Source organism: Vombatus ursinus, unplaced genomic scaffold (genome assembly GCF_900497805.2).
Source record: "Vombatus ursinus unplaced genomic scaffold, bare-nosed wombat genome assembly UNPS02014798.1, whole genome shotgun sequence".
NCBI lineage: Eukaryota > Metazoa > Chordata > Mammalia > Diprotodontia > Vombatidae > Vombatus > Vombatus ursinus.
Window position 1 is genome coordinate 50712553 of NW_020954576.1, and position 11305 is coordinate 50723857.

At 44.0% G+C, this 11305-nt stretch overlaps 1 pseudogene; it reads left to right on the top strand.

The window, feature by feature from the left end:
• The first annotated feature begins 258 nt into the window (after positions 1–258).
• Positions 259–939, top strand: LOC114049581 (annotated as a pseudogene).
• The last annotated feature ends 10366 nt before the right edge of the window (positions 940–11305 follow it).

Sequence of the window (11305 nt, forward strand, 5' to 3'; positions counted from 1 at the left end):
GCCATTCAGATAAGCAGTCGACAGGGAGGCGCGCAGGCCACCTGCTTTCAGCTCGCTGCCGGGAGATCGGCCGACAAGAGCCCTTCGCCTGTTGGGACAACACAGGCAGGGGAGAGGATGTCGCCCCCCTTTACTCGTGGGGCTCGCAGAACCAGCATTTTTGCCCTGAATCTCAGAAGAGAATTGTCAAGCAGATCTCAGACCCAGAGAGCAAGTGCTTTGGACAATGAACTCAATCAGCCCATTCCTGATGTAAAAATGTCTCACTGCAACCAGGAGCTGGTAGTTGACTTTCTTTCTTACAAGCTCTCACAGAAAGGATACAGTTAGAGTCAGTTTGAAGATGAGAATAGGACTGAGGCCCCAGAAGGGACAGAAACTAGTACTGTGAATGGTAGCCCCTCTTGGCACCCTGCTGACAACCATGCAGTGAGTGGGGCCACAGGACACAGCAGCAGCCTGGATGCCCATGAGACAATACCAGTGGCTGCTGTGAAGCAAGCTTTGAAGGAGGCAGGAGATGAATTTGAACTCTGGTACCGATGGGCCTTCAGTGACCTGACATCCCAGCTCCACATCACTCTGGGGACGGCTTAATAGAGCTTTGAGCAGGTAGTGAATGAGCTCTTTCGGGATAGGGTGAACTGGGGCCGAATTGTGGCATTCTTCTCCTTCGGAGGAGCATTGTGTGTGGAACGCGTGGATAAGGAGATGGAAGTCTTGGTAGGACGAATCACCTCCTGGATGGCCACTTACTTGGATGACCACCTAGACCCTTGGATCTCAGAAAATGGCGGTTGGGACACCTTTGCGGAGCCTTATGAGAATAACGCAGCTGCGGAGAGCCGGGAGGGCCAGGAAAGCTTCATCCGATGGCTGCTGACTGGCATGACAGTGGCTGGTGTAGTCCTGCTGGGGTCCCTATTCAGCCGGAAGTGACCATACACTGAATCTACCTTGGAACCTCTCTGATCCACCCGCTCCAACCCATCTTGGCCTATACTCTGTCCTGACACAGAGGAAATCCACTACATGCAGCTGATGTCTATCACATGGGGCTAAACCTGGCTGCCTCCTACGGTCCCAATCCCCTCCCCACCTCCAAGGTCCCCAGTAGTATACAGTCTGAGACCCTTTGGGCCCTTTTTCTGTTCAATTTCTAAGTCCTCCAAAAAGAAAAAAACAAAAACATGCAACTTCTTGAAGCTCTACCACACTGGGGGTGCTGGCTGCCTGCTTATGACTTCTCTCCTTCCTCAGACTTCCTATAACTGGGCCCTTCCCCGAACCTGCCAAATCAAGAAGGATCAACAACAATAACAACAACAACAAACTTATAAAAACACCCATAGAATTTTCCAGGGGGAAAAAATAATAAATCAACTTCATTTAATAAAAAAGTACTGAGATCCCTCCAGGAGTTTGTGTATGTTGCCATGCACCCCTTCCCTTTCCTCTCCAACAGCCCTCTCTTTCCCTTCCAATCCTGCTCAGAATTCCCCTCATTCAGGAAGCCTTTAATGATCAATCCACCCCAACCAAAAAAGGAATCATTCCGATCCCTTCGGTAGTCTCAGAATTTAAGACTAGAAGGGATCTTAGAAGCCACTCCCTTCCCTCATTTCACAGATAAGTAAACTGAGGCCAAGATAAGAGAAATTTTCTTAAGGTTACATAGTGAGGAAGTATTAGAGCCAGGGTTTTCATCTGACTCCAAATCCAATACTATGTTCTACACTGCCCCTCAAGGCTATGGTATGAGTGGGGAATGGGGCAGAAGACTGGCACTATTTGCACTTTTTTTTGAAGAGGGAGGGGAAGTGGCATGGTAGAAAGTCTTTGGATACCGTCCAGTGACTAGGCCTTCTGGGGATAGGGATGGCTAGCTTTGGGATGGTTGTTTGAGTCCGACTATGCAAATCCATGTATGGCTTCTAAAGAGGACAGCTCTCTTCCGGGGAATTCCCCATTTTACTTCCCTCACCCCTGTCTCTACAGTCCTCCAATGACCCGGGTCCTTGGGGTTAGTTTGTCACTCAGGCAGCAGAAAAACAAAACAGACCAACTCTTTATTACCCAAGGGACAAGTCTGGAGGGTAGGCTATTCCAGGATGAACTCGTTAAAGACTAAACTGAATTAAGGTCCAGACTGTTGGCTCTGCATTTCCAGAGAACCTCCCTTTCCAAAATTTTTCATGAGAAGATCTGCATGAATCAAAAAGGGGGAAACTGAGGCTCTGAGCCAGGATTGCTTAAAGAAATTATAGCAGAGGGAAAAGTATACAAGGACCCTCACCACAGCTTTTTCTTCAAAAAAAAAATCAATAAACATATGCTAAAAACCTGAGTCCTGAACCTTAAGAGAAGAAAAATGATACAGAGAGCTTGCTCTCAGAGAGCTTACAATCCAATAGAGAAGAATATTCTTATACAAACAACTAAGCGGACAGTAATTACAAATGAGAGGTCCACACAAAATACTACGAGAAATTGGAAGAGAAGGAGGTCATTTCTAACAGGGAGAAGGGGGCAGGGAGGGTGGAGAGGAGAAGGCTCAGGGAAGGCTTCAAGGCAAAAGAGGTATTTGAGTTAGACCTTGAAGGAAGAAAAAAATTTCAACAGAAGTGGGAAGAAGAATCTGTTTTAAGCATGGGGAGTGGTTAATAATAATAGCTAGCATTTATATAGCACTTTAAGGTTTGCAAAGCACTTTACAAATATCTTATTTTATCCTCATAACAGCCTTGAGAAGTAAGTACTATTATAACCTCCATTTTACATATGAGGAAACTGAGGCATAGAGAAGTTAACTGACTTACCTAGGTAATAAGTGTCTGAGGTCATATTTGAACTCAGGTCCTCCTGATTCCAAGCCTAGTAGTCTATCACTTACGTTTCCTGTTCCTGGTTTGTTGGGGTTGCAGTTCTGGGTCTTAGTTCCAGTTCAAGAAGAAGCACTAGCACAGCAGAGCTTGCAGCCATAGGGGAAGCAGAGACCTTGGTCACAGTTCCAAGGTTGAAAAGAGTGCTTATGGTCATTCACAAACCAGTGCACAGTGCAGTAGAATAGTAAACACACTTCTCCCTAGATCATACCACCTTAAAAGAGCCAAAAACTTACAGGTTCCCCAGAATTACCTCTGAAAACAGCTGCACAAAAAAAACCCTGAAGCTTCGGACAGTGCCCTCTCCACTTGGGAAGCAGAGCCCCACTTTAGCATAGAATTAAAAGGTAAAAAAAAAATAGGCTGGAAAATGATCAAACAACAGAAAAAAATTCTGACCATAGAAAGTTACTATAATGACAAGAAAGGTCAAAACACACACTCAGAAGAAGACAACCAAGTCAAAAGTCCTTCATCGAAAGCCTCAAAGAAAAATATGAATTGGTCTCAGGCCATGGAAGAGCTCAAAAAGGATTTTAAAAATCAAATAAGAGAGGTAGAGGAAAAATTGGGAAGAAAAATGAGAGTGATGCAAGAAAAGCATAAAAAAGTCAACAGTTTGGTAAAGGAGGCACAGAAAAAAAAAACTGAAGAAATGACACCTTAAAAAACAGAATAGACCAAATGGTAAAAGAGGCAAAAAAAATCCAATGAGGAGAAGAATGCCTTGAAAAGCAGAATTGGCAAAATGGAAAAAAGGTATACAAAAATTCACTGAAGAGAACTCCTTAAAAAGTAGAATTGGCCAAATGGAAAAGGAGGTACAAAAGCTAACTGAAGAAAATAAAAATCTTAGAATTAGGCAAGTGGAAGCTAATGACTTTATGAAATATCAAGAAAGACAAAAGAATGAAAAAATAGAAGATAATGTGAAATATCTCATTGGACAAATAACTGACCTGAAAAATAGATCCAGGAGAGAAAATTTTAAAATTATTCTACTACCTGAAATCTATGATCATAAAAAGAGCCTAGAATTCATTTTTCAATAAATCCTCAAGGAAAACTGCACTGATATTCTAGAACCAGTGGGTAAGATGGAAATTGAAAAAAATCCACTGATAACCTCCTGAAAGAGATCCCAAAATGAAAACTCCCAGGAATATTTTAGCCAAATTCCAGAGCTCCCAGATCAAGGAGAAAATATTGCAAGCAGCCAAAAAGAAATAATTCAAATGTAAATCTTGCCTACACCAATCCAGGGCTTCTCTTCATGGAGAGTATGACATAGTAAACAGACTATTAGATTTGGAATAAGAAAGTCCTGAATTCAAATCTTATTTACTGTGTGATCTTGGGCAAATCGATAAGCTTCTTTGATCATCCTCATGGGTAAAATAGAGATCATAATAGAGATAACCTACTTCCCAGCATTGTTGTAAGAATCAAGGAGAGAGTGTTTGTAAAACATTTTGAGAAACCCTAAAACACCACATAAACATGAGCAGTATTTTATAATTTTTTAATTGGTTTGATTGGTATCTTTTGTTTTTACATTCCCCAGATTTCCCTCTAATATCTCTTCCCTTCTTCCCCCTCAGCCAGCTATCTTCTATTTATTTATTTATTTTTTTGCCTTTTTGGTGAGGCAATCGGGGTTAAGTGACTTGCTCAGGGTCACACAGCTAGTAAGTGTCATCAGTTATCTCTTAATGGCAAATAATTTATTTTAATTATTACAGTGGAAGGAGTGGATTTGGATTTGGAATCAGAGCACTTGGGTTTGGAATCAGAGCACTTGGGTTTAAATCTTGGCTTGCCTGTGAGCAATGTGGCATGTGTCTTGGGCAAGTCATTTCATTTCTTTGGCTTCTGACAAATGGAAGGAGGTTGGATTTAATTGATCCCCATGGCCCCTTCCAATGAATGATCTCGTGAGTAATATGGTCTAACAAGAGCCTGTGAAATCTCACTTCCACCAAACCCAGACATTCAGACCGAGTTTCCCCACTGGAGGCTACCAAGTCCTGCCAGGCTCTAAGGAGGTCAAGAAGTCTATTTTGAATCCCCTAATGCTTTGGTTCTGCCCTCCCTCTCCACTCCACCCCAGCTCCCTCAGGGGCTGGATGCCCTGGTGAGAGCTGGTTTCTGTAGTGAAAGCTCCTCCAGAAGCTTTCTAGGTTTCTTTAAATTTAGAGCATATGAGACATGGAGGAGCCTGTCAGCCTTTGTGGAGAGGAAGTGAGAGGAAGTGGGAAAGGGGCTGGGGACACGAGGAGAAGGTATGATATAGAACCCTAGGAGTGACATCACCTCCCCAGAGCTGTGGTTGCTGAGGTCTATGTGGTATGGTGAGGGACAGAGGCTTTAACAGCTCTATGAAATTCACTTCCATTTCCTTTGAGCCCTCCAATAATGTTAATTTGAAACAGTTGAAAAATGTCTCTAGCCCTTAGGGACTAAGCAGGCAAGAAAGGAGACTAAGTGTGAGGCTTCTATGGCTAAACTTTAAGAATGAGGTGGGGGCGGGGGTCAGGGAGAAGAAGGAGAGAGGAAAGTAACTAAGGTCAATAATCCAGTCTTGGCTTCAGGTTCAGGAAATCCTACTCAGACTTGATCCTGACACTTATGGCTTCAGCCCTCCAGTCAGGTCAAGCCAATCAGATTCAATCCATCAGCCTTCAAGGACATCAAACAATCAATAAATATTTACTAAGTACCTACTATGTGCCTGGCACTGTTGTTGTTGTTTGTCCTTCATTCTTGAAGAGGACCATGACATCATGAAGGTGATGCCATGACATGCAAATGAATTAGATTTCAGTATGGTAGGGCTATGCAAAGTCACCAGCCTCATTGTCTCCTCCAGAGCCCTCTGGGTCCCACGGCAAGATATCAATCAGGCTGACTGGAGATGGCCCTCGCTTGGCACTGTGCTAAGCATTGAAGATGAAAAAAGAGGCAAAAAAATGGTCCCTGACCTCAATGAGCTTACAATCTAATGGAGAGACAACATCCAAACAAATATATATATAAAGTAAGTCATTCGTTGTTGGGCTATTTCAGTCGTGTCAGACTTTTCATGACCCTATTTGGGGTTTTCTTGGCAAAGATACTGGAGTGCCTTTTCCTTTTCCCGCTCATTTGACAGATGAAGTAACCGAGGCAAACAGGGTTAAGTGACTTGCCCAGGGTCACACATCTAGGGTCTGAGGCTGGATTTGAACTGAGGTCTTCCTGAATTCATGCCCAGTGCTCCATCCACTGTGCCTCTTAGCTGTATTTATACAGGATAAATAGGAAATAATTAACAGAGGGAAGGCACTGTAATTAAGTAGTGTTGGGGAAGGTTTCTTGTAGAAGGTGAGATTTTAGTTAAAACTTAAAGAAAGCCAGGGAAGTCAATAGTTGGTACAGAGGAAAGGAACATTCCAGGCATGGGTGATAGCCAGAGAAAATGCCTGAATGGGAGAAATGGAGTATCTTGTTCATAGAATAGCCAAGAGACCAGTGTCACTGGATCAAAGAGTATATGTGGGGAGCACAATGTGAGAAGCCTGGAAAGGTAGGAGGGGGCTAGGTTCTGAAGGGTTTTGAATGGCAAACAGTATTTTGTATTTGTTCTTGGAGCTATCTGGAGCCACTGGGGTTTATTGAGTAGGGGGATGATATGATTGGGCCCATACTTTAAGAAAACCACTTTAGTGGCTGAATGGACTGATGGGTTTAAGTAGGGAGAGACCTGAGGCAGGCCGATCCACCAGCAGGCTATTGTGATAGTCCAGGTATGAGGTGATGAGGGCCTCTACCAGAGTGGTGGCAGTGTCAGAGGAGAGAAGGGGGCATATATGAGATATGTTTCAAAGGGGAAATTGACAGGCCTTGGCAACAGATTGGATATCAGGGTGTGAGAGATAGTGAGGAATCCAGGATAATGCCTAGGTTGTGAGCCTGAGGGCCTGGGAGGATGGTGTTGCTCTCCATAGTGACAGGGAAGGTGGGGTAAGGTTTGGGGGAAAGATAATTTCTGTTTTGGACACGTTGAGTTTAAGATGTCTACTGAATTGCCTTTCAGTTGCAAGATGGGAGTGAGATTGGAGGTCAGCTGAGAAATTGGGTGAGGATAGCTAGATTTGAGAATCTTCAGCATAGAGATGGTGATTAAATCCATGGAAGCTAATGAGATCATCAGGTGAGGTAGTACAGAAGGAGAAGAGAAGAGGACCCAGGACAAAACTCTGAGGGATACTGTGGTTAGAGGGTGTGATCTGAAGGAGGATACAACAAAGGAGACAGAGAAGGGTGGGTCAGATAAGTAGGAGGAGAACCAGGAGAGAGGTGGTTTCCCAAAAAGCTAGAGAGAAGAGAGAATGTCAAAGAGGGGAGAGTGGTCAGCAGTGTCAGAGGCTGCAGAGAAGTCAAGGAGGATGAGGATTGAGAAAAGGCTAATGGATTTGGCAAGTAAGAGATCACTGGTAACTTTGGAGAGAGCAGTTTGGGTGGAATGTTAAGGTTGGAAGTCAGGTTGTAAAGGGTTGAGGGTGAGAGGAGAAAAAGTGGAGGCCCCTGCTGTAGGTCTTTTTTGAGGGGTTTAGCTACAAAGGGCAGAAGATATATAGGATGATATTTAACAGGGATGGAAGGATCAAGTGAGGGTTTGGTTTTTTGTTGTTTTTTTTTTTCAGGATGGGAGAGATCTGGCATGTTTGCAGGCAATGGCTTCCCACTGCTTTTCTACCCCTCTCTGAGCCAACCACGGAGACCAAGCCCTTTTCTGCAGCTAGCTGTAAGTAAGATGCAGAGTCAGGAAAGCCTGAAGATGTATGTGGCAGGAGGCTGGGAAGCAGCAGGGGAGGTTGAAAGGGGGTGGAGGGGAGGAAGTGTCCTAAGACGCCAGCTCTGGGCTTGGCAGAGCCTACTGTCTGTCATGGAGATGCCAAGAGGCATCTCTGGAGGGGATGCCAAGAGGAGGGTGATGCAGAATCTGATCAAAGCAGATTAATATAATCACTGTATTACCAGCCTTGCTCACTCCTCCACTTTTTCCCTTAATGCTGATTATTATACTTATTAGAGCCTCAGCTGCCAATGGCTACTGATACCCCCTGTTGCAGCATTTTAATCAGGGATTTGAAGCTATTATTGATGATGCTACCAGACCCTGAGCCCCAGGGACAGGTGCAGAACGGGACACTGAAACCCCTTCCGCTAGGCGGGGCATCCCCAGGGTTCTGGAGCACCGCTGAGTGTTCTCATAGTGCACCAGGGCGGGGTGGGGATGGGCGTGGGAGCAGGGGCAGTGCTGTCACATCACTCTAGGCACACAACCTGCTGTTTCTGCAGCCTGGGTCAGCCGGCGCCTGCAGGGAGCCCTTCCCAGCGTCTCCCTCTATCCCCCATCTCCCTCACTCCCTGACAGTCCTTTTCATCTCTAACTTTGGAATATTTGGAGTGGGTGGCAGCGGGCCCCAAAGAGGATGAGTTACAGGAGATCTTTGCAGCTGCTTCTGCCTCCAGCTTGGCTTTGTGCTTGGGGTTATCATATACAGTGGCAGTTCCTCCACTGTCATTGGAAACAGGGGAATGCAAATCCCTAAATCGTGGATTAGGGCAATTGGTAAATTGGGAAATCTTTTTTTTTTTTCCATTGGTTTCATTGACCAGCGCTAGGTCAGGGATATGGGCCATATGACTCTAGAATAACATGGGAGTCTCGTGTATGAGCCCTGAAAGGGCAGAAAAATAGGTCAGTTAAAATAAAATTGCAAAAAACAAAGATGTGATTTCATGAGAGGCAACCAGGCAGAGTGGATAGATCCTGGCCTCAGAGTCAGGCTTCTGACATAGTCTGTCCATGTGACCCTGGGCAAATCACAACCTCTCAATACCCCAGAAAACTCTTTTAAAAGACTATAAATTACCAATTTGTAATCATCATTTATAATTGTTGCTAATTTATTTTGGTAGAGGGAATTTCCTCCCAAGCAGCTCACTACACCAATGTAGTCATAAGTACAGGCCAAACAAATATTTAACCAACTATTTTATTTACAAATAAAAAATGAATGAATAATAAAGACATCAGTTCTGTTTGGTAAAATAAATGAACTGGGAAGTAACAGAGTTATAGCTGACCTTTGTCTAGGACAAATAGAACTAACTGGTGAATTCTGGATCTTCTTCCCTTTGGTTAAAGTTATCCTGTCTATATTGTACTATGGATGGACATAGGTGCTAACCTGTGGGAAAGTTTCTCTCTTGGCCAGGCTGTAATCACACTGGAACATTTGGGAGAGCTGCTACAACTGGGGTCACTTGTGACTCTAGATGAAAATGTTCTCTGCACCTCCCTGAATTATAGTTCATAGGATTTAAGGATGGAAGGAACCTTAGCAATCCTTTAGTCCAACCTCATAATTTTACAAGATGGCGAAAGGGAGGCCTGCAGAGGTTAAATCAGCTTGCTTACAACCACAATGGGTAGTAAGTAGCAGAGTGAGGATTTAAATCCAGGTCTTTTGATGCTAAATAAATGATTCTATTTCACCAGGCTGACTCAAGAAGGTTATATATAATGTGTGTGTGTGTGTGTGTGTACTCATTGAGTAATCTAGGGACATATATAATAATACAAAATCCATGCATAAAAACATGCTGCGTGACCCTTATATTTTAGTTTGGTGAAGTGGGAAAAGTACTGAAACTGGAGTCCTCACGTAACTGCTGTAAAACTCCTATTTCTCATCTGTAAAATGAAGAGAATCTTAGGACTCTACCTCTTTGGGTAGTTGTGATGGTTCTTCTTAGTCATTTGCATCTTCACCATCAGCTATGCATCCTCCTGTATTCCATTTAATTAAGCAAATTTAATTCAACAAAAATTTATTAAATGCCTGATATAAGCAAATCGCTAGGCTGGGTGCTGGGAAAGATACAAAGTTTAGATAAGACCCAATCATGGAGCCTGAAGTCGAGTAGGGAGATGTAATATATGCAGAAAATCAGCATACTACTCAATAATCTGAAACCAAGCCCTCCAGGAGGTTCCAAAAAGACAATGGCTACCTACCAGAGAAGTCGGGTAGATTTCACATAGGGGGGAGCATTTGAGTTGGGTTGTAAAGGATGGGGAAAGGGAGTGCATTCCAACCATGGGGCACAGTGTAAGTAAAGGCATGGAGGTGGGAGTTTGAATCATGTAGCCATTTCATGATTTCTCTTCTCTGGAACAATTCAATCCAGAAGACTTGGATTTCATTTTCTATTCTGCCTTTGACTTTGTCAACGTGGGCAAATTGCTTTCTCTCCGGGCCTTGACTTCCTCTTCTGTAAAATATATGGGTTGGATTAGGTGATCTTTGAAGTCTGACATTCTATAAACTTTACCTCCTTGATTCACTCACTACCTATCATCCCTTCCCCTTCCTCCTCATGCCACTCCCGCAACTAAAGGAGGTGATTCTCTTTCCATTCCTCTGAATGGGGACAGGGCACCTTGACATGCAGCCCAATCCCATCTGTTTCTCTTTCTTTTCCTTCTCTTATTCTTTTTCTTCCCTCTGTACCCTCCCCCTTCCCCCCAGAGTCATTCTTTTTTTTTTTTTTTTTTGCCTCCTTTCCTTGCCTGTGAGTCACCCTAGGGCTTTTATGCAACGATGGGGAAATGTTGTAATTGCCCAGATCATGTTAGGAAAATGGCACACGCCAGTTTGGGAGCAGCAGAGTTAGATGTCTACATCCATATTTAGAGCCGTCTCCCTCACTGCTCTGCACTTCCTCCTTCCCTCCTGATTGCAAAGCAGCTTAATGGGGCTGTGGGCTCCGCTCCCTGCGCTAGCTCACTGTGATGTTTCACCTCCACAGTTGGATGCCTTTCTCAAGCAGCCAGTTACCAATCATGTGTTTTTTTTTCTCCTCACATTATTCTCATGGATCTGCTTTTCCCCACCCCCAATTTATCTCTCCTTTCTTTCACTCCCTCCCCCTCCCTCCCAACCTCTTTCTCTCTCTCTCTCTCTCTCCCAATCTCCCTCTCCCCCTCTCTTTTTCAATCTTGATCTATTTTTCCTCTTTCTCTCAATCTCTCTTCCTCTTTTCTCAATCTCATCCTCCTCTTTCAATCTCTTTCTATTCTCTTTCTCCTCCTCTCTCATCTGTCTTTCTCTACACTGCTCTAAAAGTTCATGTCTCCCTCTCTCTCCCTTTCCTTCTCTTATCTTTCCTCTTTTCTCTCTTTTCTCTTCTTTCCCTTCTCTCTCTCTCTTCTCTCTCTTCCTTGCCTTTCTTCTCTCTCTCTTTTTGTTGCAGTTTGGGGAGCTGGGAACCCCAAAATGCAAGGGTACAGGGGATCTGCCTCAAAAGAATTCAACCACTCAAGCCTTCTTTCAGTCAAAGTAGCAAGGTTTATTTGTGACGCCAAT